Consider the following 20295-nt stretch of genomic DNA (forward strand, 5'->3'; position numbering starts at 1 on the left):
AGCTCTTTTAATGTCTGGAAAAATGCATTTAATTGCATTTCATTTCAAAACAGTAGAAAAAGAAAGAAAATATCCCTGGCCAAAACTGTACAGACCTAAAGTGCCATTTCAGAACAGTATTGACTTTAAATGGTACAAAAAAAAAAAAAAAAAAAAAATATTGGGCTGCTGACACCTCTTGTTTGTACTCGGACCGGGACTAAATGCTTTGCATTTAGATGGTACCATAGGGCTGAAGTACTTCAGTGGTATGCAAACTCTGTTGTGCCCAATTTGCACAAAAAGACGCTTTTATCAAGGCTTCCATCTGGTAGTTTTTTTTAAATGAAATTTGCCTTCCATCCATTCCACTGACAAACGTTGCGCGTTGTTTGGAATGCAAACTGCGATAAAATGCGTTTTTAACGCGACCATTTTTTGTAATTAATTAATTAATTAATCGCAGTTAACGCGTTAAAGTTCCACCCCTACTTTTAATATAAGAGCCTTGCACTAAATCTTATCTTCATGAAGGTGAGGAGCTGTTGATTCAACTGTGTTTCTATTTTAGAGGCTGTGGTTTGTAGTACTATTGAATTATATTGTGTTGTACTGACACGTTTCTATTTTTTTGACAACCCCATCAGCGGGCTAGGTTCAATCCAGTTTAACAGCACCACAAACTACATTCTCCAAAATGATCATCCAGTTGAATTACCAGTTTTCTGATGCTGTTTCAACATAAAGTGATCATTATAACAGTTTCAAAGGAGGATTCAGTGCAGGAGTGTTATATCAGAATGCACTTGTTTTCACTGGTGTACCTAATGTTTTGTTAAGTGAGTGTATATGATGCAAATGCATCTTAATGTAAATGCATCTTAAGGCTGGCCCTTGTTTATTTTTCTTACCATATATTCAGTCTGTCAATGTATCTACTCTGTCTGTATCACTCAGCTCCGATCCTTGATCCTAATAATGATGTTAATATTAACACCAATATATGGTTCTAATGTTTGTCCCACAGTTCTCCTTGAACTGCTGGCCACTGTAAGAAAACATTACTTTAACAGAAATAAATAATGTATTTGTTGCATATTTCAAGACATTGATTAATACGCATTTAGTGCAGTGGTAAATTTATAAGGCAACAGGACAGTATGTGGGAGTGACTGTAAAATAAACCACAGAGGCCTGTGTTCATCATAATGAAGCAAATGTCACCCAGTGCATCGGCGTGGCTCATTTATATTACAGCATCCCTGGCTGTATGATGGTCTAACTCTTTCAACTGATGCTTCACAAAAGCTTCAGTGATGAATAAAACACGACGGCTCTGTAGCTCCATGAGCACACCGATAAACTTAGCATAATACTCCTGCACAGTCTCTAAGATCTGGTATCAATCAGCATTTTACAAGTTACAACTGGAAGATGTTTGGCGCTTTAGAAATGATGAATCAGTTATTAAAAATGGCTGCCAATTAATTTTACGTCTGCTGAATTTAACTTTTAAAAAAGTCCTACAGGAAAGCAGTTAATTTTAAATTATAGTTAACTATTAGCAAAATCTTATTTTAAGAATATTTATATTATATTATTGTGTAGCATTTCTTTACCAGCAAAGAATCCATATATGACTGTTCAACAACACAGTATTCAGCTAATATAGCATTTATGTGAGCATACAAATATCCACCTTCAAACTTACAAATATATATATATTTTTTTAAAGAAAAGCTAATAATCAGTATCTGCATAATTTGTGAAGTTATGTTGACACAAACCTTGTGTCCTTATGGGCTTTTTACCAAAAAAAAAAAAATTTAAAAAAAATACAAAATACTTTTAAAGACATATTCTTCCATTACGTCATAACTGCCCTATAATAAATACAAGTGAAGCTTAAACAATTTTATCAATAAACCCATTAAGCTGCAATCTGTCATTTTTAATTTAAAAAATGCAGCCAATTCTAATACTCGCTTAATAACTTGGAGGTTTGGGCAATTGGTTTAACCATACAAGTGTTGTGAGTAAGTGTGATGGCCTTTTTCACTACTTTTAAAACATTCCTAATCACAGTAAAAATAAAAAAATAAATAAAAAAATCATTAGTTCCGCACAAGTCGAGTGCCTGTACATTGCTGCCGCAACAGTGAAATTTCCCAGTTTGGGATTAATAAAGAAACTATCTATCTATCTATCTATCTATCTATCTATCTATCTATCTATCAAATGCAAACAATCAATTCATCCAGTTCCTAAAATAAAAAGCCGCTTATACATGAATGCATGCAATGAGATAATAGTATATAAGCCCAGGGGACATTCTACTGCACTGAGTACTTTTAATACTAAGTAGATTTGCTTTTTTGTAATTTAAGTAAAAGTAATCTTATATAACCTTAATTATATTTCTATTAATTTATAAGTATTTTTACTCAGTTAAAGGATTTGAATAAGTTCCGTACCACAAAGAATAAGAGACCATTAAATGAATAATAAACACGGCAACAACAACAGGTGACAGCCAAAGAATTAAACATGAGCACAGATACCATGAAATACTGATTATCATAAGCTTTATCTCTTAATTTCAGCAAATGAATACTTTTCTGGTGTCAGGCAATAAACTGTTTTCACCTCTGTTGAACTTTGAAGTGTTGAACTGCTGCTAAAAGGGGATTTCATATAAAAGCATGATCCCGTTTTGACATAAACTGCCTGGATTTAGAGTTGGAGATCAATTTTTCAAGGGCTGTCATCCTGAGGGCTTCCATCACTCTGTTTTACGGACTCCGGTGTTCATTAAGCTTCCTCTCACTGTTTTAATGAAAAGTGTTTCACTTAAGCTCCCCCTGTTTTACAGAACACCGTCTTTCTTAAAATCCCCTTCATTCAGTTCTGCAGAGGAGTGTTGGTTAACCTCGGCTTATTCTGAGTTAAACATTCAGCTTTCCACAGGGGTACACTCACTTTTACCATCATTTTCAAATTATTCCTCTCTCTGCCTTCCCCTCCCCGTTTGTCAAGTTTTTTTTTTCTCTTTTCTGAAACTGAACCTTTTCACAAAATAATATTTTATGCTCTGACTCAATATAGATCATTTTGGCAGTTGACTGATATTTGGCTCTGGAATACATCCTCCCCTTAAAAAAAAGAGCATTTCTTTCACAAAGAGCAGAGTTGACAGCAGTGTGTCTATTGTCTCGTCTCCATTAGCTCGGCTTGGCCCAGCAGGGTTCAGCCATAGATCATATGGTTTAGTTTGTGTCTCTGTTGAAAAGCCTCCCACCCAGACAACAGAAGAATCTGAAAATAACAAGCACATTTCAAGCGCACGAACAGTGCTTAGTTTCAGCCTTCACAACAATCAAACAAATGGGACTTGGCGGTTTTTATTGTGCGTCTACAAATCACTTATTTTGTAATTATAGCTAATAAGGCTAATTATTGCTCAAAACTTTTCCATTATATTGATAAAAAAAACACTGTATTTAAAATTGGTAACCATTAATCCCCAAAATGGAGCTTTCAGGCTGCTTTTGGCCAGCCTCTCGCCAAATTGTGAAACGTGGCTGGCTGAGCAGTGGAGCAGCCACGTTTGGCCCGGATCTAAAGGCAGAGGAGAAGCTGGATCAGAGCCAGGCAGGCGGGAGAACAGCTAAAGCCTGGCCAGTGGACACACGCCATATGAATCCTCTGGCTGTAGCTGAACCCACCACAGGGGAGTCTCACAGTGCTCTTCATGAGGAAATGTTAGCAGCTTTCATTCTGTGATTGGTAGCAGATTTTAAAAATGGTAAATGACACATATTCGCGATGAGAAATGAAGCCTGCACTGTTCCGTCTTCCGATATCCTATCACCCTGTTTTTGTTTTATCTCCGCCTGTCTGTCTTCATATCCACCTCCCTCTCACTGTCTGTCTCCCATCCCCTGCGCCGCCGCTCACTGACAGACGACGTCCTGCCTTCATTTACGCCCGCGGACTCTCTGACGAACCACGTGGCGTGAAGATGTTTGTTGTCAAATGCTACAAATCAGGCCGACTCCGAGGGACCCGAGGTGAACTGACATGGTCGCAGCCGTGACGGTCGTCAGCCGATAAGGCTCTATTGATTCAAACAGATCGTACCCCATCTGAGGGGGATTTATCAATGTGTCAATTGCCCACTAGCCAACCACAAATCACCAGCGCTGGCCAGGCCCAGGGATTTACAGGAAATCCAGAGGATTGGTGGGACAGCATAGGGAGGATCCTTGGTAAATAGCAACAGAGCTGAGGGTTAAGGCCTCGCACAGAGAAATATCCATACAGGATGGACAGGCAGATGACACAAAGTTTCACTGTCCATAAAAAGACTCTCTGACTCTACCATGAGTATTGCATGTATTCAGCAAGTACATACAACACATTCACTTTTTGTAGTAAAACTTATATCCAGTGTCCCCATTTGAGGGAAGACCACTGTTTTCCCTTGCTCACATATGTCTGTAACAATCTTCACAGCAAGCTTTTGTTAGTCTGCATTTCTTCACTGCTGCTTCCAGCCTCTTGTGGCAGAAAAGCCTCGGAGAGTGTAGGCGTGTCTGGGGCCTGACCTTGGAGAATTATCAACGTCTGAAACCCCATTCAGCTCCTGAATAGCATGTGGCACAGCTGACTGGTGGGCCCAGAAAGTTTTACCGTCGTCAAAGATTCAAACAGCTTCGGGTTATTGAGGAGCACTACAACTTAACAGAAGCGATGATGTCTGGAAATGTTCTTTGGCAAGGTTTGTTTTCATTGTATGGTGAAGGCCATCGATGGAACACCTTTCAAATAGAAGATATACTTCTTTTAAGTCACGCTTCAGGTGCGCAATTCTGGTTATCTCAAGGCTTCCGGAGGCACCTTGACTGGAGGACACATTCCCTCCTACATAAATTGAGTTTCTGCCTGAAATGCATGACATAATGCTAAAAGAATTTGATCGATCAATCAATTGGCAGATTCTTAGATAAAAAGTATGACAACTGGTCATTTTAGTAATTAACAAGCCAAAAATATGAATGTTTGGCGGATTCATCTTTTTAAATGTATTGCTACACACTGAAAATGTTTGGATTTGGTCAGAATACAAAAGGGTTTGAGGGTTTCTTTCTTTACAGTTCGAGCAAATCAGTACTTAAACAAGACCATTTTCATGTATAGTATTGCATTGTAATAGAAATAATTGTGCTTAATGCTGTTAAGGCTGGTTAATTTCATGGTTTGACGAAACAACTCCAAAAGCATGTAGCCCCTGAGATAAAAATAACCTTTACCACACAGGAACTGTATGTATTAAGGTGTCCTTAAGGTGACAAAGTACAAGGAACTCTCCTTTAGACTGCATAAACAACACCCCTTTAATCAAGTCAAGATCCAGAGCACATTAATGTCGGATATCAACACAGGTTTATCCTCTTGGGCCTTAAGTGTTTTTTATAATACAGATGTAACATGTTGCTGCATTTGGCTGCCGTACAGCCACCAGCCAAGCATTATGCAAATCAAGAGAAATGAATGCAGCGGGGAGAAAAGTCATTGCCCTTGAACAGCCGCTGCACATTGCCCAGGAACGAACTTTCTCCCTATAAATGAAGTCAGTGAAGAAATTCTTGTGTTTAATTGCAAGTCTGCCAGTTTACTTAGGCATCCTTCCCATTCCACTCTCTCTCTTCTCTCTTTTGTTTTAGAGTCAGACTTTACAAGAAGTGGTTCAGATGAGACAATCTATGTTACAGTGAAGGCTTAAGGTCGTGGTTAACATGTCATGTGTCTGCTGTTTTAATACAGGAAACATGAATGGAAGAGGAGCTTGGACAATGACTGGAGAGCACTATCAACACAGCTGGCTTTCACCCGTAAGGCTGCAGGATTGATTCCAAAAGCGGCAGCAATATTACTCTGTTGCTGAGGTGCCCTTGGTCAAGTTACACGGTTGCGTCATGGACAAGTACACTTGACTTCCAAATTAACTGTTTACGTGGATGCAAAACGAATCATCTGATGAGATGTATGTGTTTACATGTCACAAAGCACCAATTGTAATAGAAGATTTTTGGCATGTGCAAACTGGTTCTGTTTGCTGTTGAGCGTCAAATCTGCCGAAACATAACAGAAAGAGAATTTTTTCTCCAACTTCACTGATGACGCCGAATACATTCAATAAAAGAGGATGTCTGAGACAGACCTACATTTTCAACATTGCTTCCCACATCAATTGCAGCTCGTTCATCTTGTCAAACAATGGTTTGAACAGCTCGTTATTTTGCTACCTCCGTGTTTCTGTCCCTCCGTGAAAATTGTCACCCCACGTGGGGCAAACGTGCGCAGAAAGGACAGATTCACTCCAACCACAAGAAACAATCAGATCAAGTGTTTACATAGCCATGCCTCTGAATCTGATCAGGCCAGTCTGTTCTGATTAAGGTGATTACATGAGGCACTTTTAATTCTAATTATTAGTGGAATACCAGTGTCCATGTGAACAAAGGTTTTACAGGTTGGAGTACTCACTGCCATCCTTTTAGAGAATCCATGGAAAATAAGTTCACGGCTCACTGATCAGCAAATATAATAACTTGTGAAATAAAACAATCCAAAAATAAATTAAAATATTTAAACACGGCTGTATGTAGAAGGAAAATGTGTTGATTTGATTTAATCAGATGTACCTTCAACCTCTAGATTGGGAAATGTTGAACGCTGCTGTTTCCCTCCCTTTTTTATGTAATTACAATATGAATATCTTTAGACTCTTCATGAGAAAACAAAAAACAGGCTAATTGAAGAGATGCCTTTGGAGAATATAAACAAATTAAATAATAAAAAAAAAAACACATCATCAACAAGTCCACACTTAAACTTCATAAAACAAAAAAGTACTGAAAAGTGTACAAGTTCACTGAAAACCCAAACAGCCTGAAAGGTGCTTCACCTCGGTGGAGACAAACAAAAAGAAGTCAATATCACTGGCACAGACACAAGAATGGCGCACTGTGTTTAGTGACAAAAACAAACCATCAATAAGGATGAAAATGCTACAGCAACAACAAGACGCATGAATGACAAAGCCGGGAAATAAAATTATAGATACCACACTCAAGAGAAATTAAAATCAAAGGAGAAGTCAGGATGCAGCTTCTGGCGTGGACACAATGACAGTATTCTACCCGTGTAGCCCGGATTTCCCTCTGCTGCGCTAATTAGGCCAATAAACAATCAACATGGCACACTTCCTCCCACTGCCGAGCAAGACACCTGATCAATAGTGGATTTCATCAAATCCACTGATAATGATCAGTTTGTGAATGTACTCTGCTGTAATGTTGCTTTGAACCCATCCTCACCTGTTGCTCATTAGGCCGCTGAATGACACCACACTGACTGAGCACATCACCAGCAGCCTTATGCTGCCTTCAGATGGGATCATGTTTACCATGTTACTGTGTTTACCCTTCTTTATTCACAATCTTACCCGTGCACATAAGGTCTGAGGTCATGTTTATGTTTCTGAAATGGTGTAGGTAGATGGTAAGTTAATATATTGTAATTTATTCCCACAGAGTTTTCATTTTCTAATATGTCTGAGGAAAATGTTAATATTCCCAATGGCCTCGTCCTGTCATTAAGCTTTTGCATTTCCTACATTACGTTACCCACTTGTTAGCTTGCAAAACTGTTAGCTTTCTAGACGTCAACAGTTGCCTAGCAACGGCTGAAGTTACAACTTGAAGGTCCAGCATTTTGTGTACACTTCTTCCCATGTTGTAACCACCACAAGTTCCATATAAGGTCAGCAGTAAATAGTGGTTAGACTACTTGTTGAGACACTGAATAGTCAAAACCAGCTGCTCTGTTAGCACATCACAGCTTCTTAAAAATGACTGTTGCTGGATTTTGCTGCTTTATTCATTTTCTACAATGCATTTTTACTTCTGTATACATTTTATACTATAAAATGAGTAATAGAAGAGTAGAGTAGATTTGAGTTTATTTCACCAACATATTAGAGTACATTAAATTATTTATTATTTAAAGTGGAAATCTCAAAGATTCATGTTCCATTCTCTTTGGCGACAAGCGTCTCCACGGACTTCCATTTTCATTCATTCATTCATCTTCTGTAACCGCTTATTCCTGTTAAGGGGTCTGCTGGAGCCTAGCTGTCATTGGGCGAGAGGCGGGGTACGCCCTGGACAGGTCAACAGTCTATTGCAGGGCTAACACAGAGAGACAGACAACCATTCACACTCACACTCACACCTATACAGCCAAACTAGAATCACCAGTGAACCTGAAATCATGTCTTTGGACGGTGGGAGGAAGCTGGAGTACCTGGAGAGAACCCACGCAGACACAGGGAGAACATGCAAACTCCACACAGAAAGGCCCAGTCGGCCCATGGATTCAAACCCAGGACCTTCTCGCTGTGAGGCATTAGTGCTAACCACCTCTCCACTGCGCCGCCTCATCCATTTTCAAATACTGTAAATATGAGGAACTTCCATATAAGTCCATTCATGGGTCACAGTCCCAATCAACATTTTGTTGCCTCATGTGGTCTAATGAACAATTTCTTTTTGACCACTTCAAATCTCTCCTCCTCCTCCTCCTCCTCCATGCACCTTGGTAGAAGGTAAAACAGTGCCAGATATAAAACTCCACTCGTACAGTTATCTCATGTGGCAATAGACAGTGACCTTTCAAATCTTTGAGCCTTTTTGAACAGCTGTATTATTTAATGATAAAATTCTATTTTGACTGATCTGTTAACCTTTTTCGGCCATTTGGTGGGTTTATCGTCCCTATTTAAATGGTTAAAACAGCTTATATATGAATTTTGTTAAAAAAAAAAAAAATAATTGTGAAATACATAAATAGTTATCAGTGTTAGATCAAGGGAGATCCAGGGTGAATGTGACTTGTTTGGATTAGTTCTATGACTGCAAGCTTAATCTCTAATAATCACTTCAAACCAACACTTTCGGTATAAGAATGACTACAATGATAACGTTGTTGAAAGTTAAATCCTCTCTCAGGATGCCAGAGGTCAGGATCAGCCCCAGTGCAAAACTCTCAGGTTCAGTGTCTTGCTCAGCGACACTTCAGCAGGGCAGATACTTGCATGCATGCACAAAGCCAAGAGTTATTTCATATTCATGCCTGGAAGATATGGTTGCTAAAGGAGTGCTCAGCAAGTGTTCTCTGACTTAATGTGCATAAAAGAATAAGCAAGTGAAAACTGTCTAGTCCACTGCTTACTTATTCCGAATAATTCATCTCACAGGGAAAAAAAAACACATCAAACAGCTGATCAGCAAAATGACGAAACACCCAGAAACCAGCGCAGAGCAGAGCCTGGCTGCTGGTGTAACTAACCTGAAGTACAGTGTCCCTCGCTGCGCTCACACTCTCTGCTGCTGAATTGTGTTTTTCTGCTCAGCAATGAAATATTATAAGGTTGAAATATTTTTGGTTAAATATATAGCAGGGATTACACTGCTTTCTGTGAGCTAAGAAGCACCCAGGAATGTGAATCAGTGCTCAAGGATTAAAATAAATCTCCTTTGACCAGCTAATTGCCAGGCTGTATGCAAAATGAAGACCACCTCCACTTTATTTAATACTGTTGATGAGGGCAATAAAGATGGAGACAGTTGAGAATGAACTCAACAGCAGTCATAATTCAACTAATTTGGATTTTATTCAAAGTAAAAATGCCCCATATATCAGTAGTTTTAAGTTTGAAATCAAATGTTTTAATTTAAATAAATGTCTGTTAAGTTACTGTCTATCTCTGAATGAGGTAACACAATGGTAACTGAGTCTATGGCCCATTGACATTTGCATTGTAATAAACTGGGCACCTGTAGTGAGGTTCCTGAAAGAAATTTACTCACTCCTGATATAATCTCTACAAACAGTTATGCGGTTATAAATACAGAAATCGCCATCAGACTATAGTCAACTGATGGCTGCTAATGCAAACTTTTCCTACTGGTGCACCTTCATGCTAAAAGCATTTAACTGGAAAAATATAATGTGAATTAAATATGAAGTAGTCATCAGTGGCCAATAAGTTGCAATGTGTTAACCAAGCATTCGTCTATGGACGAAGTTTGAAATACTGCAGGGATTATAGGAAAACGAAGGAGCAAACACAGTGAGCTGCTCACCTCAAACTTTTCAGCGAACTCAAGCTTCTTACAAAATAATTTAAGCCACTTTTTAGACTCATTACAATTATATACTTTGGTCTTAACCCAAATATCTCAATAAATACTGATCGGATTAAATTGCTATGAAATTTGACATTATAGATAATAATGTCTATAATGCCCACCTCAGGTCAAAATGAATTATCTTGAAAAGCTGAACGAATGGCAGTCCCACTAGCTTATTTAATGAGTAATTTGCATGCTAACATCCAAAAATATGTCTGAACATGGAAACATCAGCACATTATTGTAGCAAAGACCATCATAGTATACTGATGTTAGCATTCTAACTTCTAAGTGTGGCTGTGGACTTCCAGACATGTTTATGGTCTAAACCCAAAGCCTAGACATTAAGAAATTTGGTTGATATGTGCAAGACCAGGCTACCGTATGCTAAATCATTCCACTGTTAAGCAGATATGTCTTGCAATTTGAAAAAATGCTCAAAAACAAGTGCAAAGACCTCAAAAAGACGCTTCAACAGAACACAGAGTTGTTCCGATGTAAGATTTCAATCCGTGACCTCCACATTTCAGGACGGAACAGCATCGCGCAGAGACAACAACAGGACATAGACGGACTACAGGCCCGTCTGTCTTCACTGTTATCTGAGCAACAGTGCAGCCTGGAAGGAACCACGGGAAAGGACCAGGAAAAAGGTGGGTCTATTGTCCAAGCATCCTGCTGGATGTGACTGACTCTCGTGATTTGATCAGGGGTCTTTTTTTCACTCTTCATATGACGTTTTGGGAACATCCTCTCAGAGCATCCCATGAGCAATATATTACTAGACATGATATACATATCCCAATCTTTTTAATGTCTCTCTAGTATAGTACAATAGTATTTTAACATTATCTACAAAACATAGTAATTATATGTATGCATTTACATTATTATTAAATGGCCCTATAATTAAAAAGCAATACATGCAAAATTACACTAAGCAGCAAGATAAAATACTACAATTAACTCCATGATATATTTGAACTGAATGTAAAAAACCTTCTGAAATGGTAATCTACAAATATAACTGTATTGATTTGACACTGAAGGGGAAAACAGGGCTTATTATAAATATGAAAGTCAGATTTTAAATGAATAATTGAATTCTCAAGGCTCGTTCTAAAATACTTTTGACTGATGATTCACCAAAGAAGGTTTTTCAGGGAAAGAACTGGAGGTAGAGTTCGACCGCGGTTCAGTCTGAAGGTCTCCCTCTGTTCTGTGTTTACAGTGGCTGAGCCAACAGTTCGTTTAAGGACACAGATGAAGAGAACTATACCAAAGAGTGGGATACTTTTAATGAGTTTTGACATCATTTGTAAGGTTTTGTTTCATCTCTATGGATTCTAAAGCAATTTTCAAGGTTCACTTTTCTTATTTGCTTGTTTTGCAGGGCTAACAATTAGTATATCACTTTTTGTTTGTTTTTGGCCACTTTGGAGTAGCTGAAACAAGCTGTGAACACAATACTCACATATTTAACCTTTCAAGTTGGTATAACTTAGCAAATACTCAGCAGCAGTAATTAAGGACAACTGGAGTTGTATTTCTGGCCATGTGATTTTGACTCTCTTCGTAGCTCCTTTTGTTCAGTTTTTGGTCACTACCATCCTTCAATGGGAAACCTTCAGCACTGCTAGCTTGCCCGCTAACTGCTAACTGTGTTCATCTGATTTCGTCGCTGAGCAGGTCCAGTGGGTTTGTGGACATTAATAAAAACTACATTTTGAGAGTGAAACAAAGCGGAAAAGTTTTGCCAATATAGCTCTGTTAAGCCACAAAGAGCTACAAATTCAAAGCCTGGTGTATCCAGACTTAATTCTTATTAGTCTGGTTAGGCGCCATTTGGATTTCATCTTGAGGCATGTTTCAGTCGATATAGAGAAAAAAAAAGAATAACTCTACATGCAATAGGATATTCCAACAACCAATCAGAGCTGTTTTGTTGTAAACAAATTCAACTCCACGTCGTGTATGACTATGCTGCTGCCACTTTTCAATCGATCACTTTATCAAGCATGACAGTATGATTTGATTGGCCCAGCAGAACTTTGCTGGAACATAATCAGTTCCCAACAAAGCGGTTCCAGACATACTTTCCAACACAAAGAATTTGTGGACAGGAAAGTTTGTCTGGCTTCCAGGCCAATAAATTCAGGCTCATCACTACAAGGTACTCTTTCAATTTGTCATGTGAAACATTCTTAGTATTAAAAATTGATTATAACTGCTCTAAAGACGTAATTTAGTGGCTCTTGACAGCACTAACATCCTCTTGGGACAAAGTTGATTGACGGTCCTTTATGAAAGGAAAAAAAAAGTTTTTCCTCTGAAGAGTAATAAAAATAAAATCACAGTGCTCTGTATAAACACATTAATTACCAGCAGAACAGAATAAGACAGGACAGTGAATTTACCTCAAGACAGTAATTCGAATTTTTTTGTCTCTATTCAGTGATTTCTCACCAAAGAGATGCTTTCTTAGGAATAAAATGGCAAACAGGCAAGAGGTATTCAGCTCTGACCAGTCCTCTCAGGGTAAGGTTACTTTCTCAGCTGGTCCGCTCACCTTTTAGACGTATTATTCTTTAATTTAGCGAGGAGGGGCTGTTGGCGGGGAAGCAGTCCTTTCACTGACTGGCAGCATACGAAAATATAAAATGTTTTTGTTTTTAATGTAAGAGCTTCGAGCGACGAGTCCACAAAAGCAGATGTCTGTTCATTGTCAATGCGGCTGTGAATCATAACGACAACATATATTAGAGATTCGGCTGATGGAGAAATAAATAATGATGCTTTTTTATACTCAGTCGAGCCAAGTAAATAACAAACGGCGCAGACTTATTTAAGCAACGTGGCTTTTTCCTCTATTGTTTTGTGGCTTTATGTGTGGGAGGGAGAATAAGTGGAGCATAATGTAACCAGTGTTTATCTAAATAAAAATGATCTTTAATTTGCAACGTATTTGATAATTGTCCCAATCTGTAATTACATTCTGCTAAAGAAGATTTCTATCACTGAGCCTTAGGTGTCTAAACATTTTAAGAAAAGACTCAGTCTACTGATCATCTACAACATGTGGAAGATGTTGCTGATTTTCAAAAGGCATTTCTTTATTTAAATAAGTGTAGACTCAGCTGTGACACATTTTAAGGTTTAAAGTGACACCTACAGCGGCTTGTTTTCTCTGACGCTAGATAAATCCAGCAGTAATGGTTCAGATAAGGGCAACAAGATGTTCAACACCTTTCTGGTAATTACTCTCAGACAGTTTCGCACACATACGCCGCCAAAAAATAAATAAATAAAAATGTCAGAGTATTTATAGATTTTAGTGAGACCTAACGTCCTTAAATGAGCTGAAATGTTTCTCTGATCAGCAAAAGTTTTGTCGTAAACTGGCAGTAAACTATGTGAGATCATACTTAAAGACGTTAACAATTAACAATTAATGCAAAATATCTGCAAATGTGGGCTAACTTTAGATTAGGGCTGCAAATTCACAATTAATTTATAATGAATGTGCCAGTTATTTTCTTGATAATTATTTTTTTTTGGTCTTTGAAGGGTTGGAAAATAGTGAAAAAGAAAAACAGCATTTTCACACAAACTGAGAGCTGCAACGATATGATTGCCTCTTCTTTGTTCCAAAATAACAGACAACCAAATCGATCAACTATAAATGGATGTTTGCATTTCACTTAAAGGAAAACTAGCCTAGACTCATGCCTAATGTTGTTTTTAGCTTGAAAATGCTTTCTGAAATGAATATCTTGAAGAGCAGAAACAATTGGATGATTGATCAACAGAAAACAAACAGCATTTCGTGTAATAATTACCCAGAATTTACCAATTCCAGCTCCTCAAACTTGATCACGTTCAACTTCTGTTTGACTTATATAATAATAAATTAAATGAAATCTATGGAGTTGTTTAACCAAATTATTTGAACACCTATCTTTGGGAAAACTAGAATAAAAATCAGCATTAAGTGGAGTTGCTACGTGAATTGAGAACTTCACGTGAAGGTCAATTCTCACAAAAGGAAATCTTCTGGTGTGCTCTTGGTGGCTCATCTTTAATCCCTCTCTGTGAACCTCACAGCTCAGTGCCAACTTGACCTCCGCATCATAAGCCTATTCATGTCAATCTGACACGTCGTGCTGATGGGAACAGATCCACTTTGCTCCTGACAGGAACAAGGCATTTTGCCATAATGAACACTCCAGTTCCTCCAGTTCCACAGCGGAGCCAATGAGTCAGGTCTGTGGGCCCATTTGAATAATGAGAATGAGACTAACTATGTGCAATAGACACAAGAATCCAATGAATGGCCTGCCAATCACTGTTACTGATTGCATGTCTATCCGCAGAGGAAGAGTGTGACCATTAGACCCACTGTCAGCAGCAGCAGCGGCAGAGAGGCTTCTGAACACAGCCCTGTGGGTATTATTACAGCGCCTCCATTAAAATGCTTTTGTTTTCCTTCTGTTTCACCCTCTGTGTTGTAGTTTTACTTACAGTGTTATTCTGCGTCCCCGCTCTCTGCCGCTGAATATTAATGTCCTCTATGCTAATGGCCTTACACCAGCTGAGGTCGAGCAAGCTCCTCCTCTGAATGTTAATCCGCTGCCTCATTTGCATACGCTTAAGTGTCAAATTCCCCCACAAATCATCGCAGCTGCCTCCGTGCGGCGAGGCCCGTGCCCCCCCGAGCGACAGCACAGAAACAATGTGGTCACACCGTATGCATAGCATCAAATCCACATCAAAGCCTGTTTAGATTGCCGGGTCACCGCAGGTTCACATTGTGTAAAATGAAGGTAATGGGATAGCAGTCAGCCCGGTGCAGAAATACAGCCAGGCAGGTAATAAGTATGAATGGAGCAGGTAATAAGGTTGGGATAGAAACAGACCCCGACTCTTCACGGGAGCAGGACTGTTTTAGCTGCAGCACAGTTATCAGTTCAAAGGTGAGCACTGATCCCCGACAAACACACGGGACTGCTGGTGTCGTTAGCTTTCATTCCTCCTTATTTCCATGCGTGCCTCAGAGTGCACGGCAGGTGGAAAGGTTGTTACTGAGAAGGAACAAAAAATAAAACTGTCCCTCTCCCCAAAAAAATGAAAGTATCTGATTTTTAACGAGCGTAAAGGAGACTGCGTGGAGGCCCGTCACAACACTGTTTGAAGGAACAAATGAACGAGTAACTATTTTGATAATCAATTAATACTTCGGGCCAAGCTGCTATTCTTCATACCATCTAACAGCTAGAAGGTTCTGGGTTCGATTCGACTGGGCCTTTCTGTGTGGAGTTTGCATGTTCTCCCCGTGTCTGTGTGGGTTCTCTCTGGAAACTCCAGCTTCCTCCCACTGTCCAAAGACATGCTGGTTAGGTTAATTGGTGATTCTGATTGGTGACTGGGCCGTAGGTGTGCATGTGAGTGTGAATGGTTGTCTGTCTCTCTGTGTTAGGCCTGTGATAGACTGGGGACCTGTCCAGGGTGTACCCCGCCTCTCGCCCGATGACAGCTGGGATAGGCTCCAGCCCCCCGCGACCCTTCACAGGAACTTTTTGTTTTCAACCAAAAACATATTTGATTCATCAAGAAAACTGTCTACAGATTAATCAGAACTAAAATAACTGTCATTATAATCCCGGTAATAAAGTTGAAGGGATCAGTCGACTAATCTATTATCTTCTGAAATGGAAATCAGTCGTTATTTTTATAACAAATTAAATATTTGTTGTGAGACATTAAACCGAACATTGTCCATTGGTTTCACAAAAAAAGCGGATTAAACGCGTTAGAAAGTTTTTAGAACTCACCATTTAGTCGAGAGAAATTTCTGCAGATGGATCGTTAATGAAAATAACCATTAGCTGCAGCCTTAACACCATCATCATTACAGTACAAGCTGGAAGGGTTATTTGATTACTCTCAATCTTTAATAAAAACTATTCAGCAACTACTTTTAAAATCAATTAATCACTTCTATTAATATTCAGGTTACAGCTTTGACAATATACAGCACTTTTTCTTTAATTGCAAACTGAATGTTGGACACAATACTGGAAGTCTGAGTCGGGAATTTTTCGCAGCGTTCTGACCGACTGATTAATTGACTAGCTGATAAAGTGAGCATCAGTTGCAGCCCTACACAGCACTTCTAGTCTCTCCACCTACGTACATGCACACCTCATAGACAGAATACTTTTCTATTTGGGGCAACAAACTCATTAATGGGAGACTGCGTGCACCTAATAATAAACCTTCGAATGTACAGAACATGATCAGAGTTTACGTTTAACTGTCTATAGTGGCAAAGAACTTTCTGAGGACACAAATATTTCACACCTAACGTTCTAGTTCCCACAACAGCACTGCACATAAGATGTCAAGTAGAATACCATATCGCTGTGTAATTGTTACTAAGCTTCGGCTACAGACGTCACTTCTGCTCGTACAGAGTCCTCTCGAGGTAAGTAAGTCTCCTCCAAGTGTCAAACCCTTGAGTCCTACGCCTGCCAGTGCGAGCAGCAGTTGCACCACCAGCCAAGCAAATTCAAAAGCACACTCATGAATAAGACAAATGAAAGAACTGCTAACAGAGGGCCAACTTTAGTCGACTCCTTCAACGCTTTTTTCCAAAAGGGTGGTGTCATACTGAGGCTTAGTCAAAAAAAAAGACTTAATTCAAGCTATAGTGAGTCAACAGTGCGCCAGCAAGCACAAAGTAAAGTACGCTCTGAGCTATTCTTACTCTCAACAATAAGATATTAAGCATGGGCAATAATTTTGAGATGATGTTTGACTGTATCAGCACAAGTATAGCAACAACAACATAGATCCAATAGCTTCAAACAAAAAACCAGCATGAGCGCTCAATATAATATAGTCTTTTTTTATTTATTATTTTTTTCTTTTTTTCCTCAAGTTAATTTCTGAAAAAAAAAAAAATACCCTGCTTAACTGATAGTGTCCACAGTTTTTCTAATTTTCAGAGCGTCGCTGGATTTCAAACATGTGTCACAAATCTGCTCGAGAAAATCACTTCAGTTTGGGATCAGCTGCTAAAGTACAAGATATTTTTTTCATTACACTTCATTGGATTGGTGTTGACAGTACTAATCCCTATATACGTCAATTTCTGTTATGGAACAGTTGGTTCTTAAGAGATCAAGTTATGTGACAGCACACTGTGCAGCTTTAGTCTCTGAAGACGTTTTAGCAAACAAAATAATAATATAGTCGTTCGTGTATGACTCATAAAACATTATTGCACATATGACACAATTGGTGTATTGACAGTGCATCACGCTCATAATTTCAGATTTAGGACAAACAGGGGTCACAACTTTTGTATACTTGGGATACAGCTGTTGGATCCCAAACAACAAGACAATACAAGAATTAACAATGTAATATATTTTCAGAAACCCTAGCCATTAACTTGAGACAAATATGCAACAGCTGCTAGCGGCAAAACCTTGATGAAATATTCAAGGAACCATCCACCAGGACAATTCAGATGTTTTCTTTTAATGGAAACCAGGTTTGATGTTATTTTTTAAGAGAGAAATATCTCAAACTTCCTATTTCGTAACATCAGCTTGACCCCTGCTGACACTGGCAAGGTCTCGTTCTTCAATGTGCACTGACTGAGCTAGATGGACTGAGCAGCAGCTCGGTGATAAAAGAAGCAGCAGAATGACCCTTCAGGCACGCATCATCATTAAGGGACCAGCAGCCACCCTCGCTTAACAAGAAGTAAACAGCTCTAGTAAGTCTGCTTCAAGAGGAATGTTTAATATTTCTGCACAGCTTTTCTGTCTTATTAAAAGAGCCAATATGGTGCATTTGTAGCTCTGTAAAGGGAGATTCCTCTTTACAATCTTCTTTCTTTGCCACATGCAGTCGATTTTTGTAAAATGATGGCAGCAGTTTTTGTATTCACGAGGATAATTACTATATAATTTTGTTAAAAGCCTGCACCAAGCTGTACGGTACATCTGGATGCAAACAAATCACAAAACTCGAGGCATTTATTTTCCCGCTATAGGACACTACTTCTTCCTCATTATATCCACCACCTGCATTTTAATCAAACAATAACTACATCTCTAAAGAGAAGATGTGTTATACACTCTCACCGCTGGAGAAAGAAAAAGATGAAGAATACGCTACGAACACCAACGGGAAGAAAAAACTAATTATATTATTATGCAATTATATAATTTAGACTGAGGAGATGAAGGTAATGGACTAAATTGCCATGTGTCTTTATAATGTGTGTTTGTGTGTTCGTGCAGATCATCCATGTGTATTATAAGTGTCAGGTCCGAGCTGGAATTACCACAAATATAACACCCATCTGTGTGTACATTTAATGTACATACTGTACGTGTGCATGTATGTGAGATGGTGCACGTGAGAGTGCGCGTGGTGATTGCTTTCGGTGTCTGAGCATGTGTGGTACAGGAGTTGAGGTCCACTGGGGCTTGGACCACTCCACATGAATAATGCATCAGACTGGGCCGTTGCATCTCAGCAACATTGCCTTGGTCTGCTTAAAGTTGCAAGTTTCTCTTTAGAGGAGTCAGCACCGCTCCTGCGAGCTGCTGCAGTAACTCGGCTGGCTTTAAAGCCATTTCCAAAAAAGCTTCAAAAACATACACATGAAGTCATTTAATGTGTTTCTTAAGATCGCCTCAGTTTCAAACGTCTTATGGGAATCAGATTTTGTGCTAAAAGCTTCAAACAGCAAGTAGAAGTTGAATTCTTTAAAATAGTAAATCAGTTAGTTGATTTATAGAGAATCTTTTTACTGGTTTCAGCTTCTCAAATGACTTGGTTTCAAACATCTCCTTGGAACCAAATTCAAACCAAAAAGCTTTAAAATGCAACGAGAAGTCGGATTATTTAAAACTGGAAATCAACTGAATGATTTATAGAGAATAATAAATAAGGTCAAACTAGTAGATCCAGCTTCTCAAAGGTGGATATTTGGTTCTGGTTTTCACACTATTATGTGAAAGTAAACTGAATATTTTGGGATGTCAGACAAAGCAAGACATTTCTAAGAAGTATGAACTGACTTTGGGAACTTGCGATATACAATTTTGCCATTTGCCATCATTTTATAGACAAAACAAATAATCAGACTGATGAAAATATTTCAAAAACCTGGACAGTTAAGCTGCTAAAACATTCTTTCATTGCATTTGGCTTCTGTTTGAGCCTCTAAAGACGCTCTGTGAGCAGAACGTGACATGTTGCTGAACTTTTTATCTGCAGATTTGCACATTTGTGGCCACACCACTTGATCATTCAGCATCAAAAACAGATGCTGAATGCAGATGCTCGCCATTCAACTCGCAGTGGGATCGCCAAAGGTTCAGTGTGAGTGACACTGTGCTCCACACGCGCTTAGCGCCCAGTGAGTTGAAGCATCAGCAAACTGACGTGAAATTAATTTCACCCCATGCAGTCATACGTTTGCAATCATGGCCAATTTCATTGATAGATTTTCATCCACGGTGACGAATCATGAAGCTTCAGATGCAATATGTGGCTTCAACAGTTGGACCAGAAAGTCTTACCCTCAGTGGACAAGCTGTGGCTTTTTCCATGATCGAGACAGTATGCAAATATTTAAAACCAGGCAATATGTAAATATATGCAAATCTATTAAATGCAGTGAAAAGGCTACTTTGCCTCAGTCTGTAAAGCCCACTTCAATAGTCTAGTCTTCTTTTAGAGTATTTAAATATTAAATATAACTTTCTCTAATAAATATGTTAGATTTTTAAATAATAGTATAATGTCAGATCAAGTCTTAACAGTCAATTCATATGTTTGATGCAAAGTTTATCTGATTTTTAATGTTTAATTGTAACCAGTTCTTCCTACTCCAGGTGAGTCTCTCAGGTGACACTTAAGTCATGAATTTTTTGCAGGTTAATTAGCCACGTGAAAGCGCCTCCTCCACAAATCAGCATTTCCCAACTTAAGATGTAAAATTTAAGACTCATAACTACAACAAACCACTTCA

The 20295-nt window shown here is 38.8% G+C and overlaps 1 protein-coding gene across 2 annotated transcripts in view; it reads right to left on the reverse strand.

Annotated features, from left to right (window-relative positions):
• ldb2a (LIM domain binding 2a) overlaps window positions 1–20295 on the reverse strand; it is a 92292-nt gene that overhangs the window by 71512 nt on the left and 485 nt on the right. The gene's annotated exons all lie outside the window — the stretch shown is intronic.

This window comes from Chelon labrosus (genome assembly GCF_963514085.1).
Source record: "Chelon labrosus genome assembly, chromosome: 8".
NCBI lineage: Eukaryota > Metazoa > Chordata > Actinopteri > Mugiliformes > Mugilidae > Chelon > Chelon labrosus.